At 39.2% G+C, this 19,661-nt stretch overlaps 1 protein-coding gene, 1 long non-coding RNA gene and 1 pseudogene across 10 annotated transcripts in view; 2 read left to right on the top strand and 1 right to left on the bottom strand.

The window, feature by feature from the left end:
- The window catches only part of R3HDM2 (R3H domain containing 2), a 207,110-nt gene that overhangs the window by 8,837 nt on the left and 178,612 nt on the right, over positions 1 to 19,661 (top strand). The window lies entirely within an intron of this gene.
- LOC148115320 (uncharacterized) lies at positions 983 to 9,091 on the bottom strand. The gene is made up of 2 exons (XR_015732389.1): positions 2,512 to 9,091; positions 983 to 1,194 (listed from the first exon to the last, which is right to left on the bottom strand). It is a non-coding gene; the product is annotated as an uncharacterized LOC148115320 (long non-coding RNA).
- LOC148115319 (uncharacterized) lies at positions 17,444 to 18,913 on the top strand (annotated as a pseudogene). Its single transcript, XR_015731993.1, has one exon. The product of XR_015731993.1 is annotated as an uncharacterized LOC148115319 (transcript).

Here is a 19,661-nt window from a genome sequence, read left to right as displayed (position 1 = left end):
TAGTCAACTAATAGTCAAAGCTAAATTGATGCTAGATAAGGATCAACAGAATTTATGGAGGGCTAGACTTGGGTCTCTTGTGACAATGACTCCAAACTGATGGCACGTTTAACACCACTTTCCAGTTCATCTTCTTCTCCTATAGAAAGACACTTGAAGACATTCATGTTATTAACTTGCACCTTGGAAGCACAAGGGAAAGTGGTAAACAGATAGCTCATTCTTTTAATTCAGAAGGACCTACTTTGCATGAAACATTGTATTATTTGCTTGGGCTTGCCCATGATAAGGAAGAACGGAATAAGTATTTGCTTGGGATTGGTGAGGTTGGAAATCTGAAATCCTTCTATCAAAATTTTGGGGCAATTGATTAATATTGGCACTGAATATTGAAAATTTAAATAGCATTCTAACAGAACGATGCAATAATTATCTGCCGAGATTTTCTTCTGAAAGATATTAGAGGCAGAATAAGAAAAGTGTCAGAAAAGAAAAAAGCCACCTCAAACTATATGTCCTCTCCAGGTCTTCATTGTGGCAAAGAGGGACAGCAGACAATTGAATCATGTAGTTTCAGCAAACAGTTTGTTGAATTCTTTTTGGTAACAGCTGCATATTGGAAATATTGCATTTCCTTGGTGAAAGGAAAAGGTTTACATATAGATGGTCTGATTTGGTTGTAAACCTAAAAGTATTGCTTGGAAATAAATGCTATTGTAATCAGGGTGGATTTGATTTAAATCAGATTGATTTAAATCACAATTTAAATCACAAGTCAGTAAGGCTTGATTTAAATCATAGTTTTCTACATAAAGACTAATTCTTGCTGGTATAACTTTAATATGCAAGCAGATGAAGATTTTTAGAATAACAACTTTTCATATTAGTTTTTTTAATCCCCAGTTTAATAGGTTAATCATTCATATTTGGACAACTTTTCTGTTGTACTTAGGAAGGAGAAAAATAATCATTACCTTAATAATAACAATTTAAATAGATTTATTCAACTGAAACAATAACATTACAGCATATGTTATTTGCTTAAACAAACATCCATGTTTGTTAACTAATTTGGCTAAACAAAATATATATATTTTAAGAAACTTAGACTTTCAGCCCAGCCTACACATGAAAAACTTAAATACTGTCCTCTGTAGCTCACTCGTCATCTTCATCTTCTTCTTTGTTCATAATCTGGAAAAGAAAAACAAGCTTTCCTGCTTTATGGGGTCCCAAACGATTTCTCAATTTAGAATGAATGAGTCCAAAGGAAGAGAATATTCTTTCAACGCCTGCAGAAGAAGCTACTGCTGTTAAAAGTGAAATCATTACTTGAACAGTCTCTAAATCCAAGTGCTTAAGTGACTTCCACCAGTTCACTGGTGTGACTTTCTTTAAAGTATCTTCAGCAAACATATATTTCTTGAATGGTTCCCCCTTAGCTTTGAAGTTTATTATAGTTGGCATTACAGATGGATGATTGCTGGATACCCATGTCTAATCTGCTAGTTTTTATCACAAACTTATCTATGGTGGTTCCAGGAGGGAAGGGTTTTTTCTTTCTTTTAGGGGATAGTGATATGTGGCTGTGGGTGTCTGATGATGATGATGCTAATGAAGCATTATCCTGGATGGATAACTCTGAAACTGTAGAACAGGAGGATGGTGATCTTTTTTTTTATTGCAAAAGTTTTACAATTACATTTTCACCCCATTTCCCCCCCATCCCACCCCCCGCTCCCCACCCTAACCCCCCCCTCAAACCCCCCTAACCCTCCCCCCTGACTTCCATAAAATATAATCCCATCAAAGTCCCCTTTTTACAAAACTTGAACCCCTCAAACCCCCTTAAAAAAAAAAAAATTCCCCCCCTCACAGTATTCATACATTTCTATTTTTATATAATACTTTCAATGAAAAGCTATTTGGTATTTCCTAACTTGATATTTGTTCTGTACATAATCTATCCACTTTTTCCATTCCCATTCATAAGTCTCTTGTGAGCGATCTTTTAAAAATGCTGAAATCTTCGCCATCTCCGCAAAACTGGCCATCTTCAAAGTCCATTCTTCAATAGTGGGTAAAGCCTCATTTTTCCAATATTTACCTATCAATAACCTCGCTGCTGTGATCATGTACAATATCAACTTAATTTCATCCAGTGTAAAACCCTTTACTATACCCAGTAAAAACAATTGTGAAGAAAAAGGAATTTTTCTCTTCAAAACATTCTGCATAACCCACCATATTAGGAGGATGGTGATCTTGAAGGTGGATAGTTTCCAGAATCCATGAATTCCCCTAAACAAAAAAGTCAATGCTGTTATTTTATTGTTTATACAATTTCTGCTTATTGTACACACAGCACTGCCCCAAAAGGAATATTTGCTTTTCTTCATAACTGTACCAAATGACAGTAACATGCAGTAATAATAAGAAATATAATTTTGCTCAAACATGACAGTTCAAGGCAGTCTTTAGAAATACGATTCAATAAAAATGTTTACCAACCTGAAGATCCTGCCTGTTCAAATGTGTTTCTTTGGTCATCTTCATCATAGCACTTCTCATGATGTTGCCTCATTCGGGCCACCAGGCCTTGCATTTCTTTGTTGCAGTGTTTGCAGTTTGCACGCATGCCTGCCTTACCGATAGGTAAAGGAACTTCATTAAAATATTGCCAAACTGGGTCTCTTTTACGGCCTGCTGCCATTATAGGTTTTTTCCTCCAAGGAAAGAATGTGATAAACCTCAGGTCATACACACACAAAGATCCAAAGACTTGTCTGTCTGTGGCTGTGCAGTATTGTGCTCAGAAAGTTTCACTTTCATTTTGTACTGCTTGTCTGCTTGCCCCTTCCTCCTCACACTTAGTTTCACTTTCTTCTTGTGCAGATCTATTCCACTCCAAACAGTCAGAAAAATATTGTTTCTATTCTATTCACTGAACTTCTTGAAACTTAGCACTGAAGGGGTTGATTCTGTATTCATAGGTTTGTAGAACAATAGGATTAAGGTCTTTTTCTCAACTCTGTTCATGTTATAACATTTTTGCTGTGAAGAAGAGGCATGTGATCTCTGCGGAGTCAAATTCAGTTTTGAGAACTGCAAAAGTAAACCAAGCATCTGTGATAATATCTTGTAGGCAGAGAAACTGCTGAATAATCTTACAAAAACCTCTGGAAGAGCATGACATTGTGAATGGATTAATGGAATTTATTTACCAAAAAAATTAAACATATACAGCCTTATTCTACATAATTAAAAAAACTAATCTTTATTTCATGATGGAATAACCTTTGGATGGTAATATATTTTCCTCAAAAAGCATTTTATTTAAAAAAATCTGATTTAAGTCAAAAAAATCCGATTTAAATAAAAAAAATCGGATTTTTTTGATTTTTTTTAAAAAAAACATTGATTTTTATCCACCCTGATTGTAATCAATAATACTTTCAAGTAAATATATGCAGTTGTGCAATTCTGAAAATACTTCAGGGAAATCATTGGGAGTTACTAAATAAATACATTTAGGATTGTGTAGCATTTGAGAATATGAGCTGTTAGATTGTCACCTAGAAAATAATTTCCTACCTCACAGGATAATTCTGGGGATGAATATGTTAAAAACTTCATGTACTAGGATATAAATGTATTGGGGCCATGTAAGCATCTAAAAATAGAAAATGTGAGCTCTTCAGGGGAGGGAACTGAACAAAATCTGTAGGAGTGAAAATACATACAGTGACCTCTCTTAAGAATTTGTGATGACTCTGAGTTCTATTTCTGTCCATGTCATCTTATTATGGGAGAGGAGATGGAGAATTTATTGAAGATCTATTTTCAAGCCTTATTGTGGCACTAAACTTATTAATTAACCTTCCTATCCCACAAAATAAGGTAAATTCAAAGAACAGTTCTTTGACATTAAGGATAAAATCTTGTGCCTCCAATTGCGTTGTGACTGCTGAAAAAAGCAAGTGATTGTGCATATGCACAATAGGTGGAGGCATCCTGGACCAAACAGGTTTTGAAATGGCTGTGTGCACTTTGTAAAGGATGTGGCTGCTTTAATGGTTCAGAGGGAGTTGTTTTAATCATGGCTATGTAGTTTGCAAAGTAATATTTTCAAATGTCTTTCACAATCTAGTACGTATTCTACTGAAGTGGAACTTCAGCAGCACCTTCAACCAAATAAATGGGATCTAGAAGAAGAAAGTACCGGTATTTCCTCTCTGGAAAAAAAGAGCTGGAACAAAAGTAAAATTGAATTCTGTTTTTCAACATGTTCAGTGAGAGCTCTTCTTTCATATTTGGTTTAGCAATTATTATTCACCAAATGGTGCTTGCTCTAAAACCTGTATGTGGTAGATTAAAAACATATTTACTAAAAATCCCACTAATTTATTAGAATGGTAACAAATTATAGAATATTTTTTCCAGAAAAATTTAAATCCTACTCCATCAGGTTTTCAAATCAACACATTTGATTATGTGGAGGACATTTGCCTCATAACAGCAACATTCTTGTTTAATGATTGTCCAAAGTCCTGGTTGTTTATCAGAGTTATCATATGGCAAGATGGGTAACTAATAAATTTTACAAATAAAATAAGTAAAATTAAGGAATGGCAACAGAGTGGGGGAGCAAGATAAGATGCTGAAGGACAGAATTGTGCTTTGTGGTCTGTCATGGATCTCTTAATCCAGATACTGCATTCAGGTGTGATAGAGGAATTATTGTGTGTATTTATATTTCATATTTCTAAACCACCCATTTCCCCCAAGAGATGTTGCTAGCACTAAAGAAGATTCAGGTGCTGTTCCAGCTGACTTCTATTTCTGAAATAGGGAAATTGCTTTTTTCTTTAAGGAACTGTCTACATTGGTGCAAGTGTCATTTTATTTTCTTAATTGTATCCCATATTATTATTTCAGCTCTCTGCATATTTGCAGTTAGAACACATGACTAGCAGAAATTGTAGATTGGTTGGTGGGAAGAAAGAACAGAAGTTGGACAACGTGGCCAAAGATGGAATGTGGCTTATTTCTGTTAATGGAAATTAATGAGAATTCTCATCTTTATGTCTAAAAGAAGAAATATGTATTGCATGGTTGATTAGGAGTTTATGGTGGTGTTTCTGGTTTATTTGTTTGCTTGCTTGTCTGTTGTTTCTACAGACTCTTTATCTGTAGGAAAATGTGTCGCCTACCTCATTTCACAAAGCAGCACCATAGATCTGTGGCTATCCTGTTTTCGCAAATGGAAGAGATGAACACACGTGCGCGACTGCAAAACAAAACACAGCTGGCAGCAGAGCTAATTTTAGGTTATTTGCTTGGTCTACATTAACCGTTGTGGAACGGAATTCCAGTAATGGAGAATCTTGAATTTTAACCTTTGAAAATCATTTCATTTTCATAAAGGATACCTTGGAATTCTTCACTGGAAATTCAGGCATCATTTAAAAATCATGGAGCTCTGCCCCCTTTCCCCCCACTCTTCCTTGCAGACCTGCCAATTATTGACTGACTTTGGTCCTCCCCACTTTTCTGTTGATAGGGACTTCATCTGTTAGCTGAACGCTTCTACTGATTCATCCCTTAACAAAATGAATAATTATCTGTTATTAGAATGTAAGCATTTTCTTAATTCCATAGCCGTCTCTGAATATCTAACACAGTTAATAGAGAATACGTTTCTTTTGCTACTTCTTTGAATTCAGTAATGCATTTCAGATTTTTTTTTCTTTTTAATAACTCATTATAGAACGAAGAACAAGAAAAGATGGAAGTTTTTCAAGCCCAAGGGTTAAAGTAATTTAGCTATTTATGTATTTATTTGACTTAATTTATATATGGCATTTTACTTTGCAAATACTCAAGGTATAATATGGGTTATTCATGTGGAAGTAGAAGAGATACTGCAAATGTTTGATGGAGCATGGCACAAGTATCTGAATTTCAAAAGGATAAGATTTATGCTTATTAACTGAAGTCTTTGATAGTGAACATGACAAATTAAAGTATATCTGAAAGAAATAGGCATTCCAGAACATTTGATTCGGATGATAAAATCATTGTTCAATAACCAAGAAGCCCTTGTCAGAACAACTTAGAGACACACAAACCGGTTCAAGATTGGAAAAAATGTAGAGTAGGGCTGTATTTTATCCTCATTTTAATTCTAACACAATGGCAGTTTTGAGGAAGTTTAACTTAGATGATTTGGAACTTGACAGCAGAAGCATTAAAGAATTTAAGGTATACTGACACCACTTTACTGTCAAAAAATGTAAAGGATATAAAACAACATATCTTAGAAAATAAAGGCATATAGTGAAAAAGCTGGATTGTAGCTAAACATGAAGACCAAAGTAATGACAATAGTTATAGAGTGACATTGAAATAAAAATTAGCAACAAAGAAATTGATTTAGGGCTTTATTTTGCTTGGCTCCAAAATTGACTGAACAGAACATACTGAACCCAAAATGAAATGCAGAATATCGTTTGGGTACACAGTAATGACCACTGTGGATAAATGAGGACATCAATCTTAATACCAAGTGCAAAGTAATAAATGGTATTTTTTCCTCTATGGTTATAAAAATTGGTCAATAAAAAGGCAGATGGAAAAATATTAGATTCCTTCAAACTATGGATTTGGACAACAAAATAAAATTTTAGATTATATCAAGCTAGAAATACCGCTGGAAACTAACATGACCAAATTAAGACTGTTTTATTTTGGTCATGTCATTCTTTTAAATACCTTGAAAATAAGTTATATTAGAAACTAGATAACTGATGCCCTGTTGGGTCATAGTTTCAGAGATATTTCCTTACCAGATTCCTTAAAGCCTTCAATAATGACAGAGCTTCTGATGTACTGCCCTTACAGGAAAAGTTGGGATATATTAAGAGATGCCTCTGGCTTGAAATTAGCCCATGTTGAACTATAGAGCACAATCAAACATCAGCACAGGAAATGTTTTATGTAATAAACTTGTATTATGTAATAAATTAAGTATTGTGTAATAAACTGCTTTATGATGATTTTTATGATAAAATGTTTTATAAAATTTGCGAAATAATTCCATGGGAATCTTGGGTTCTGGAGTTTGGATGCATTCTGCACATAGCCATTTGAGCTACCTTGGTTCAAAAAGTTTTGCTCTGCAGCGCACTGTTTCAGCTAAAGGTTACAGAAATCAGAGGTTTAGTAGTATATAAATTGTTGGGGATGATAGAAAATAATGCCATCAGATAACATGCTGGATAAATACTGTCAAGAAAGACATGCCTAAACCTAGAAATATTAAAGTTGTAAAAACATCAGCAAGAATGGCGATATATAGATTAATGAGGTCTTTTGCAATTTTCCTTGCCCTTTTTTCCTTTCCATCTCCCAAATCTGCTTCATAAGGATCAGAGAGAGAGAGAGAGAGAGAGAACTAATTTATCAGTGGTGGCCTTTCCACCAGGTTCTAGTTACCTGGTGGAATTAAGTTTGCTACCAGCTTAATGAACTGTGAAGAAATTTCAGATTAGAAAATCAGTTTGAATGAAAGTTGTTAAATACATCTATTTTTCATGCATGAAGCATACAGCAGTCTTGGTAGATTTAACTATAAAGAGGCTTATATAAAAGAATGAAATCCAGAAAGGGGTTCAGTGTATTTTAAAACAGAGGCCAATTTGATGCCAGATTCAGCCTCCAAGGACCTCCATGTGTAGAATAGGAGAGGTAGAATATTATAATGGCAGATACTGAAAAGTATTTGATGCATCACTTTTTAACTAAACAAAAATATGAAATAATGAATTAAATCAAAAGTAGTAGTTTTACTCCTCCCCTGCCTTTCTGGAGGGCAACCTTTGGCATACATCTCAAAAACTAGATACAGCTCTAAGCCTAGGTAAGATTGGGCAATCTGCTCTAAAGATTAAACATGATCTAAATACCGGTAGATGTTTTGCATTTGCTTGACTGGAAATGTAATTTCAGATATAGATCCAGAATTACTTGTATATTGTACAGAGTGTTTTTTAATTTTGTATCAAATGTCAAGGTACACTCATTGCATACAATTGCAATTTCTCTTCTCCCATGTATATATACTGCCTATGTTTATGTGAAATTGGGAAAACTTTAATTTGTGCTCTCAGAGACTTGTTAAATCTGAAACTGCAAAGCTTTAGCTTGCTGTTTTCTCTAATCTAAAAGCTACTTATTTGGGTCCTTGTTTTTAAACCAATTGTTGGAAATATGTGAGAATTTCACTGAGAGTAAAGATTAACATTAAGGCGTTTAGGTTACTATTTTTGTAAAGAAACTGCTTTGAGTGCCTATGCTATTGAATTGGGACAAGATTGAACTAAAATTATATTACAGGTGTGCATTAGGATTTGGACAAAAACATGAATTGAACCATTGGATATAAATTTATTTCTATCTCTAAAAGAAATGAATGGTAGCTATTGAACTACTAATAATAGTAATGATTTTTTGATCATTTGTTTAGATTTTAGAGTACATACAGCTTTCCTCGGACATGGACAATATGAAAAACTGAATGAAAACATTTCCTAAAGTACAGTGCACACACAAATAGTATCACCTGCATCAGTAGGTAATATGTGCTTTTAGAAGTAGAATATATTTCTGAAATCAACTCCCCTTCCCCCCCCTCCCCCCCACTTTTTCTGTGTTGGAAAAAGAAAATCTTGATTGAACATGTTTGATGGGTGGCCATATAAATTTGATAAATAAATACTTGTCTGAAACATAAGCTGGTTGCCACATTGTATTAATGAACAGTTGTATGATTTATAATGTTACTTGAATTAAACTGCCATTTTCAGAGTGCATTAATGTATATTCATTTCAGATTGGAGAGTTGCAAAGTATTAACAGTTGGGAGCCAGCCAAATGGTCATGCTCTTGTTTTTTCATGGTCTTCTTTTCCTGGTGGATAACTAGAGTGTTCGCAACCCAGGATTTGAAGCCAGTCTTAATTTGTATGTCACAGGTAAGCAATCTGAAGTAGCTGCACTAGTCTGTGCTGGTTATCTAGATATTGATACATTTAATAAACCTGAAATATTTATTGAAATATACAAATCTGATTGCTAAAACAGTATGATGCTTATCTTTGAGGAAGTCTCAAGTTCATTTTTTTTTTTAAACAAATGCTAACTGCTCAGCATTCTTTTATGACTTCAATGGTCAGTTGTTTTCTTGCTATCTGGTAACTGCAGTGTAGACCGTATTTTGATGAATAGTCACTAGCAAAGTGTGATATAAAAAGTGCCGTATAAGCACAATTGTGATGGTGGAGGATTTTTGAAATATTGCAGCCATATGTCCTGGGAAGAGCAATGCTATACTTTGGAACAAAAATCCCTGACAAATTTTACAGAAAGGTCAAAACTGGCATGCAGGAGAAAGGAATAGTAAGGATAATTAATGAGAAACCATCTTCCAGTGATAAGCCTTAAGATATGCAATTGGACCTGGTAGAAGAGGTCTTGCTAACCTTACCGATTCTCTTGTTGGGTGCTGTCTCTCATTGCTACCCGCCACCATCTTTTATACAGATGCTTTTAGCTGCTGTCGGAATAGCACCACCAGTTGTGCTACTATATTTAGAGTTGTGTCAGTATTTCCATGATTAAGACCCTGTTTTTCAAAGCACTAGCCACAATTCATCTTAAAAACCGCTTTTAGTTAGGAAGGCAAGCAGGCTCTGCTTGAGCATAAGCATCTTTTGTAATATCAAAATGTTAAATGCATTTCTTTATCAAACACTGAGATTGTTGTACAAAATTGCATTAGAGGTGCCAGCATATTGCACATATTTAGTATAAGGATGGAACAATTATTTGTACAAGTACAGATAGTCCTCGACTTACAACAGTTCATTTAGTGACCAAGGTTATAACAGCACTGGAAAAAGTGACTTACAACCGTTTTTCAGAGTTACTACCATTGCAGTATCCCCAAGATCATGTGATCAGAATTCAGATGCTTGGCAACTGGTTCATATTTATGACCGTTGTTGTGTCCCAGGGTCATGTGACACTTTTTGCAACCTTCTGACAAGTAGCCTTGGTAGTACAGTGGTTTAAAGCATCCTGTTATTAATACAGCTGCCTGCAATTACTGCAGGTTTGAATCTTACCAGGCTCAAGGTTGACTCAGCCTTCCATCCTTTCTAAGGTAGGTTAAATGAGGACCCAGTTTGTGGGGGCAATAAGCTGACTTTGTATAAATATACAAAAGTATGAAGGCTATTGCTTAACACATTGTAAGCCGCCCTGAGTCTCCAGAGAAGGGCGGCATATAAATCAAATTTAAAAAAAAAAAAAGTAATGTCAATGGGGTAGCCAGATTTATTTAAAAACCAGGTTAGTAACTTATCAACTGCAGTGATTCGCTTAACACCTGTGACAAGGTTGTAGAATGAGGCAAAATGCACTTAACAAATGTCTCATTTAACAACAGAAATATTGGGCTCAATTGTGGTCGTAAGTCGAGGACTACCTGTATTAAGGTATTCTAGTTGCCTGTCTGTGATGGTATAGTGAGATTATTTGCAATTAGCATGTTATAATTCTGACAACATGCAGTAATCACAGCTACTGAACTCCATATTTGAAACGATGGTGTCCTAACTGCCTCTGTCACCACTTTCAAATGCTGTGGCAGCGTGACAGTGCCTCTACTTAGCACAACAAACAGTGGGAAGCATGTGGAACAAAATAAGTGGGCAAGTTGATTTTTACAAATTGCTTACAAAGCTCTTGTGATATAGCTGAAGATGAGATTGGCGTGATTTTGAGACCGCCTTAACTTTGCCTTAGAGTAAGAGTCTTGGACTCAAATCATTATGAATGCTGCATGAAATCTTGTTCAGCAGCCCAAGGACCGTAATACTGAAGACTTCTTAGACCTCAGTCTAAAGTAAGTCTCTAGTACAGTAAGTAAGAAACAAAGGAAAAGAAAAAGAAAAAAAGCCCCATAATACTACAATATGTTAAGCAAGCCATCCATTAATTTAAATGTTGTCTCTTGACAAATGCTCAAATTTAGAAACCAATTTAAAGGTACTAAACAATGCATGCTTCCTGACTATGTGAACTGAATGAACGAAAATTCATTCAGTTGAAATTGGAAAATATAAAACAAGGGAAGTTAGCAACCTATCATAAACACCTTTGTTATGTCTTTCTATCTTTGAATTTCCATTATTCTATTGTTCCTCACTAATTTTAAGGAAGGGTAGAGGGGTTCTTTATTTCTGAGGGACGTACTTTCTTCCTGAGGAAAAACATATAGATGGTCCTCAGTTAATGACCACTAGTTCAGCCACTGTTCAAAGAACATTGAACAAGTGGTTCTTACGACTGGTCCTTGGCATTCCGGCCGTTGCAGCATCCCCATAGTCAGATGATTGCGATCCAGGCACTCGATGTCCAGCTTGTGAATACAACGTCACAGCATCCTATGCTCAGACGACAGCCATTTGCAAGCTTCTTTTCTGGCTTTTGACAAGCAAAGTCAATGGAGAAGCTGGCAGGAGGTCATAGAGCAAAGAGTGACCTCTTTGCTTGTGTTTCGCTTAACTCCAACACTTGTACTGCAGGAATTATCTTTAAGTGGCATTTACATCATTTAAGAATGGCAATTCTGGCCTCAGTTAACTTCATAAGCTGAGGGCTATTTGTACTTTATTTCCATCATGACTTTTGCATCTGTTGACATCCCAATAATGTTTACCTGCTTTTCAGGAAAAAAAATGGAATCGTCCCGGATCCGGAGCATTGAAGGGCTTTCAAGGAGCTCTCACCCTGCAAGCCCCAGGCTTAAAAAAAAAAGCCTGGGGGTCTAGGGGAGCTCTACCCAGACCCTTCTGATCTTCTCTCCCCCTTTTTCCCTGGGGGAGAGTTTAGAGCCGCCAGAACAGCTGATTTTCGCTGTTCTAGCGGCAAACGGAATCACAGGGCTGGAGCTCCTAAAGGAGCGTCTATTCGGGGAACGCGGAGCCACCGGAAGTCCCAGGAATTATCTTTTAAGTGGCATTTACATCATTTAAGAATGGCAATTCTGGCCTCAGTTGACTTCATAAGCTGAGGGCTATTTGTACTTTATTTCCATCATGACTTTTGAATCTGTTGACATCCCAATAATTTTTACCTGCTTTTCTGGAAAAAAAATGGTCATTCAGGAATATTTATCAGTGAGAATCTTAATAGAATGAGGACTGAACCACATTCCATGGATGAAACACATATTTCCTGAGTCTAGGCACATCTGCATTTCCCAGGGTGCAGTTTTACCACAGAATGTCAGAATTGAAGTAGAGTAGTTTACAATCAGAGAACTTGGAGCTTAAGCATGCATGGAAAAACAGCAATGAAAGAAAACCTTTGAAACGCTTATGCTTTAGCATTAAAAAAGGGAAAGAAAACCAGTTGCTTTACACGTTATGGACACTGATATATGGGAAAACATTTACATGTATGTCTGTGTATGAAAGGGAAATCTAGTCTTTCTTATAGTCTATATTTCCCTAAACAAAATTTAATAGCTGGTTCTTGTGAACCAAATATTAAAGCTCCTGTCACTTACATGACCGCATACAATCCATGTAAATTTGAGCCCTATACTCTAGAGCAAGGGTTCCCAACCACTGCTCTAGTACCAGTCCATGGCCTGTTCGAAATCAGACCGCACAGCTGGAGCTGAACGGCAGGTGAGTGAGCGAAGCTTCACCTGTATTTGCAGCCGCTCCCCAGCGCTATCAACAATGCCTCAGCTCCATCTCAGATCATCAGGCATTAGATTCTCATAGGAATGTGGCCCTACAGCAAACTGCGCATGTGAGAGATCTAGGTTAGGCGCTCCTCCTCCTCCCTGGTCTGTGGAAATATTGTCTTCCACAAAACCGGTCCCTAGGGCCAAAAAGTTTGGGGACTGCTGCCCTACAGACTTAAAGGTAATTTTTTAAATATATGTAATTGAAAAGAGAAAGTTGAAGATGAGATGGATGAAATGGAAGGTGTAGACCTTATACCAATGGTTCTCAGCCTTTTCTTCACTGCAGACGGGGCGTGGGGATACCTTTTGTGGCCATGGACTATGGCTATGGAAAAATCAAGACTTAACTCAAGATTTAAACCATAACATTTCTTCAAGCCTTCGCAGACCCCAGTGATGACATCACAGCCTCCCCAGGGGTCCATAGACCACAGGTTGAGAACCAGTGCCTTACAAAATCACAAAGATTGATCAACTAGGAAGTGGAATGTATTAATAATACAGAACTGTCATCACAAAAATAAAGAGAAAGTACTTCTAACTTAACATACTTGCTTTAGCTAATTAGCTAGGCTATACTATAGAAATTCATGGCATAGTTTTGTATCAAAAATTAAAAATCACAACATCCTTATAGCAGATTCATTATGGACTACAAAATATGTAGCTTCTGAGAGACTTAATTATGCTTGAATGGGAAGCATTATTTGCTTTCATTGATTTGGAATATAGCAGATCATTTTGGGGGCTTACTGTAGTCCAGAGTTGGGAATTACAGGTAGTAGCTCTCTGGCAGTTACTGATTTCAATTCTTCTCAGTTCCAGTCAGAGTGATCAAAGGAAAGGGGTGTTAAAGAGACTGGAGATCAGTAGTCTCACAAATGTTCTGGGATGAAACTAAGGTTCAGTTTGCTTGCCAAACTTTGAATGGGAAAATGGGAATGGGAAAATATACAACGTAAGAATTTAATACAGTTTTAGTAGTTTTAGACAGGTAGTGAAGATAGGATTAGAATTAAGGTATTCAAAGTAAGTTTGGTTTAATGTTGCTAGCATCAAGTGTTGTATTCACCTGTTTGTTGGAATTGCTGATTGGGGTCCTAGGTGCTCTCTTGACTCTTTAGAAGCACATCCTTGAGCAACATCTCAAATTGCTTTTCCAGCTTTCCTTAGCATCAGGTATTAGGAAGTCACATGTATAACAAGCTTTTTTGCAGCTCAGTATTTGCTCCAATTTTTGGAACTTAGTCTATATATTGGTTTAGTTTAATGTAGTGTTAAAATTTATTTTACATCGCCCACAGTGAAAAGAATAAAGTATTATGCCTTAAAGACTAATAAAATAATTATGGGATAAAAGTTTCAGGGACAGTTTTCTTTGATAAGATGCAAAAGTATTTCTGAGAGGAAGACGGATGAATGCATGATCTCTCTGCTTCTCTCCCTCCCTCCCTCCCTCCCTCCCTCTCTCCTGTCTCACACACATAATTGAGGTTGTGGTGGAGGAGTAATAAACAGTGAATGTAACAGACAGTGATGATTACCTTCTTGACAAAGATATTTTATAAAACAGTTGTTAAATGTGAGACACAGACATTCTTGCATTAATGTAGTGATGAATATTTAATATGATAAGAAACATATCTCTGTTTAAATCTGGCAGTAGTTAATTATTTTTGGCTGATGTGGGTAGGCCTATGACAATTGCCAATGTTCTTGTAAAAGTTTATCAGTGGACAGTTTATCAGTTTATCTTTATATTAACTGATATAAAGATATATCAGTTAATCAGTTTATCTTTATATGAACTCTGGTTCCAGGGTGGTCTATTGTTATAGAATATACTGTAACAGAATTTTGAACATCTGTTAGAATTTCCCTCTGCCCCCTCTTGTACCATACAGAATATAAGATGTGATTATTTGATCTTATTTTTCATGCTCCATCTTTCTCAAAACTGGGATGTCATCTACTGTCTCTTTTATATGCACATCACTCATGGATTCCTTTGCTAGGATTATCCCTCTATATCGTCACACAAGTTTGGAAATGAAAATGAAATCCAAATGTAAAATGTGTTTTCACTTAGGTGGTTTGGTCAGATTATTCTTATTTATTATTTATTCATTAAGTTTATATTCTGCCCTTCCTCCAAAATTTTGAGGCAATGTTCTCAATTTTTTTTTTTATCCATAACAATAACTCTCAAAATAGGCTGGACTGAGAAATAGTATTTTATATAGTACTAAGGCCATTCAATTTCTATGGCTGGGAATGTATTTGAATCTGGGTGTCTCCAGCTCTAGTCAAGCATCTGAACAATTAATCCATACTGTGCCTTTCTTTTTACATAGTGCACTTATTTGGAAGTTAGCTGCCAACTTTAAACCAGGTCACTGAATCTGCCTGGAAGCTTTTATGATAAAGCTGTTATATATTCAGCTAACAATAGCCATGCAAACTGGACTAGCAAGAAGATGTATCTTAAGGGGAAATAGTGAATCCAACAACAGCAAGATATTAAATAAGGTTGGGCCTGACTTGTTTCACTTGACATATCGAAATTAAGTGAGAGGTCTATCAATAGAAGTGCCCCCCCCTTAATTGTAGGGGTTCATTCCAGTGTAAAATCACTGTGAAATCACCAACAGTTTCTTGAACCTGTAGACAGGCTGAAAATAATCTGGCCTAACTTCTAAGGCCAACATTTGCTCCATGCACAGAGAAAAACAACTTTGTGCACATCTTTGTGCACATCCTTTTCCAGATTTGAGAATATTGATTTTATTCTTTAAAACCCTAACCATTTTATTTCTGTCTGTACCTACTCATCTCAGTTTAAACCTGCCCAGTTATTAAGACCTATGGCGCAAATTCTTTCTTGATGACTGTCATGTACAGAATTCTTCCTATGCTCCATGCCAATTTTAGAACCTATGAATCTTTGCACCAGCCTTCTTTGCTTTTAAAAAAAGATAATTAAGATGCATCTTTTAAATTAATACAGTGCAAATTATTATATTTTTGTTTGTTTCATCATATGGTTGATCTCTTTCCCAAAATGAACCTTGCAGCAAATGACAGGCTCCTCCAGAACCTAGCCCAGCCATGGCTAGGAAGGCCTTTGCATATCTTTGAGTTGTGCATCAGTTGTGCCTATTCTTGGAGTGGGAGGCCCTGCTCAACATCACTACCTTGTTGCCCCCTGTGTGGACTACTGGAATGCTCTCTATACAAAGGTTCTTCTGAAGAATATTCAGAAGCTTCAAGTAGTGCAGAATGCAGTGGCATAGGTAGTTAATTTCACCAGTTATTCGGTGTACATATCCCCACTACTTTGTGAGATGCCTTGATTACAGATGTGCTTTCAGGTGCAATTCAAGGTGCTGGTTGTTACATTTAAAGCCTTTCATGGCTTGGGGCTGGATTATTTAAGGGACTTTCTCTTCCTGGTTGTCTATTTGTTCCATCCTGTCCTGCAGGATGGCAATGCTGTGAGTCCTGACTAAGGAAGGCTCAGAAGACAAGCTATTTCTACTATAGTGTGGGGCCAGCAGTCAGGAATGGGTTAACTCTGTCATCTGTCCTGGACTGAGTCTGCAATTTGTGAAGCTCCTCCTCTTCCTCTTGCTTCCCAGATTTCAGACTCAGTCGATCTGTAAGGACAGACTTTGCTGAGCTGACCCTTTCTGACTGTTTGCAGCAGTTTTTTTTCTTCTAATCTAAGGAGATTTTTCTCAAATTTTAAATTGACTGATTCTAGAGGGCTCCCAGGGATCTGATGAGCTCCTCTTCCCAGCGTGTAGGGCTCACGCCCGATACTGCTGAGGACTGCTCAGTGGTTTCAGCAGGTACCTCCCGGCTGTCCGGTTGAGATCCTGCCTGCCAGCGCGAACAGCTTCGGCCGGAGCCCACTGAAGGCCGTTCTTTCGGAGCAGCGACTCTACCAGCCGGCAGAGTCCTGGATCAGCATCCCTGGGCTTTGCCTATACGCCTGACTTGCGGAGCGGAGACCAGCGCACTTGAGCGGCCGCCATTTTGTCGGGGCACCGCTGCCGCTTCTCCGCGAAGCCCTGTGACCACGATTACAAGGCTGGCTTTCTGGAGCAAATTTAGCGGCGGTAAGGCCGTTCCAAACTCCATGGCCATTGACTGGGGGCTGAAGTCTTCCTTACCTTCCCCTTCATGGGCTTTCCCTGACGTTCCCTTGCTGGCTGCCATTTTGTCTCGGCAGTCCTTGGGGTGTTGCCTTTGCCGGCCGCCATTTTGAATCAGCTTTGTGCTTATTAGAGGCCTATGTCTCCTACTCGGAATCTTAAGATGGCCTCCAGACATTCTAAGAGAGGCTCTTCTAGCCGTCCCACTGAGGAACCTTGCCCTTCCAAACGGAGCAAGGGTTCCTCTTCTAAGGCTACTAAGTCCTCCAAGGCCTGGCAAAAGGAGGAACTTAGAAGGCTCAAGGCTCTGGAAAAAGTAATAGAGAAGGTCATAAAGGAGGTTTCTATGAGGGAATTTCATCCATCGCCTGTGGTACCACCCTCAGCTCTGGAATCTTTAGTGGGACAAGGGGCTTCTAACACCCCAATTCCTCTGCCCCGCCCTCCTTCCTAGTCTCCAGATGAGGACCCGGCCTCGTCCGTTCCAGGCCAGGCTGAAGCCAGTGCCCAGCTTTTTGACACCCTACAGGATTCTCCTGTCCAAGCCATTCAGGTGGTCGCTGATATCCAGGGGCCTTCACTCACCCAGCCCTCCCCTATTGATCAGTGGGGCTACGCCTCAACCTTTGTCACAAGCTCCCCTTCCACAGGCAGTGGGCCCTTCTCAGGGGACTGCGGTGCCTCCACCCTCAGCACCTGATTTAGCGGCCCTAATCCAGGCAGCGGTTCAGCATGGCATAGCTGAGGAGATGCAGCGCAGAACCAGTTCGTGGGTAACTGAACATTCATCAGCTCAGGGGGCCCTTCAGCTTTCGCAAGGTTCGGTGGACCTGGCCCAGGATCAGGACTATGGCAGAGCTTCTTCTAGTCAGGATTCTGCAGCAGGGGATGACCTTGGGGAACCGGGGTTATCAGATGATGAGGATCTGGCCCCAGATCAGCCATCCTTTGTTGGTCTGTTCAAACCTCAGGTCTTCAGATCTCTCCTTCACAAGGCCAAATTTGCCACCCGGCTGGGTCTTCCCCAACCCAAACCAGGTCCTGCAGGGGATGATGCGGGCCCTTCAGTTTCCTTGTTTGAGTAACCTGCATTCGAGGAGGAGGAAATCCCTGTTCCAAAGATGTTCAAGGATGTCGTTATGCGGCAGTCGTCTGCCCCGGTTTCTGATCCTAATCCTAATGCATTGGACAGACGTCTGTGTAACATGGCTTCTGACATTTCTTCCATTCTGTAGGTTCCTGTAGTGGATCCCCCTGTGGTCTCTCTCACAACTTCAGCTGTTCTCACGGGTCCTCCTGAGGATGGTCTTCGACCTGAGGATAAGAGGTGAGAACATTCTCTCGCCAAAGCCCATCAGGCAGCAGCTTGGGCCATTAAGGCTTCCTCGGCTGCTTCCTTCTTCAATAGGGTCACACTCATGTGGATTAAGCAGCTGCAGGACCGTTTACCTGTGTCAGATACCAGGGCCCATCAGGATGTAAATAAAATTGTGCCCGCCCTAGAATACTCGGCGGACACCACTTTGAACGCTTCCAGGTTTGCCGCCAAGGCCATCGGCTCCAGCATTACATCCCATCGCCTTTTGTGGCTTCGCCAATGGCAGGCGGATGCCAAAAATAAATGGTGGTTGGCATCCTCCCCATATTCGGGGGACAGGCTCTTTGGGGCTCCTCTTGAGCCCCTTCTCATTGAATCTAAGAATAAGCGTAAGATCCTCCCTTCCTTATCCAGACGGGCGGATTCACGCCCCTCTTCTTCTTTTTGTTCCTTTAGGAGTTCAGTCTCCAGTTTTTCCGGATCCAGGGCTCAGAGATACTTCTCCCCCCACCAGGATAGATCCCAGGATAGACAGAGCGGGTTCAGCCAAAGGGGCCAGGCACGTAGATCCTTTCGGGGAGGATGGGGCCGCCCCTTTCGCAGGTCCCGTTGACTGCTTGTCCGACCCACCCATCGGAAGGCGCCTGGCTCTTTTCATCAGCCAGTGGGAGGCGTCCTCCTCAGATGCTTGGGTCAGGGAGACGGTCAGGTCAGGCCTCTCCCTGGAATTCCTCTTCACTCCCCCTGACTCGATTTTTTTGATGCCCGCTTTCTCGGGATTGGTCACACAGGCTCCTGATGGAATCTGCAATAAACCACCTTCTGGAAATTCGGGCAGTAGAACTGGTTCCACTGGAGCAGCATGGACAAGGATTTTATTCACGCCTGTTCCTCGTCCAGAAATCCTCGGGGGGATGGAGAGCAATTCTTGATCTCAAGTCTTTGAACTGGCGAATTGCATATCGCCGGTTCAAAATGCAGTCCCTGCATATTAGAGACCATCAGGGATGGTGATGTCCTCACGTCAATCGTCCTGACGGAGGCCTATCTCCATGTTTCCATTCATTCGGCCTACCAGAAATTCCTTCGCTTCAGCCATGCGGCTCGTCACTACCAGTACAGGGCTCTTCCCTTCAGCCTATCCTCGGCTCCTCGAGTGTTTACCAAATTGATGGCGGTGCTGGCAGGCCACCTCCTGACACTGCCGATAAGGATTCAGTTCTACTTGGACGATCTCCTTATCCAGTCCAGTTCAGAGCGACTAGCGCGACAGGACCTGGAAACCACCTTGCAGGTCCTGCGAAGCCACAGATTTTCCATCAACATGGCCAAGAGCCACCTGGTTCCGACGACCCACATTT

This window comes from Pantherophis guttatus, chromosome 2 (genome assembly GCF_059756535.1).
Source record: "Pantherophis guttatus breed Tessera chromosome 2, ASM5975653v1, whole genome shotgun sequence".
In the NCBI taxonomy this organism is placed as follows: domain Eukaryota; kingdom Metazoa; phylum Chordata; class Lepidosauria; order Squamata; family Colubridae; genus Pantherophis; species Pantherophis guttatus.
The sequence above is the reverse complement of the archived record's forward strand: the minus strand, read 5'-3'. Positions and strand labels throughout refer to the sequence as shown.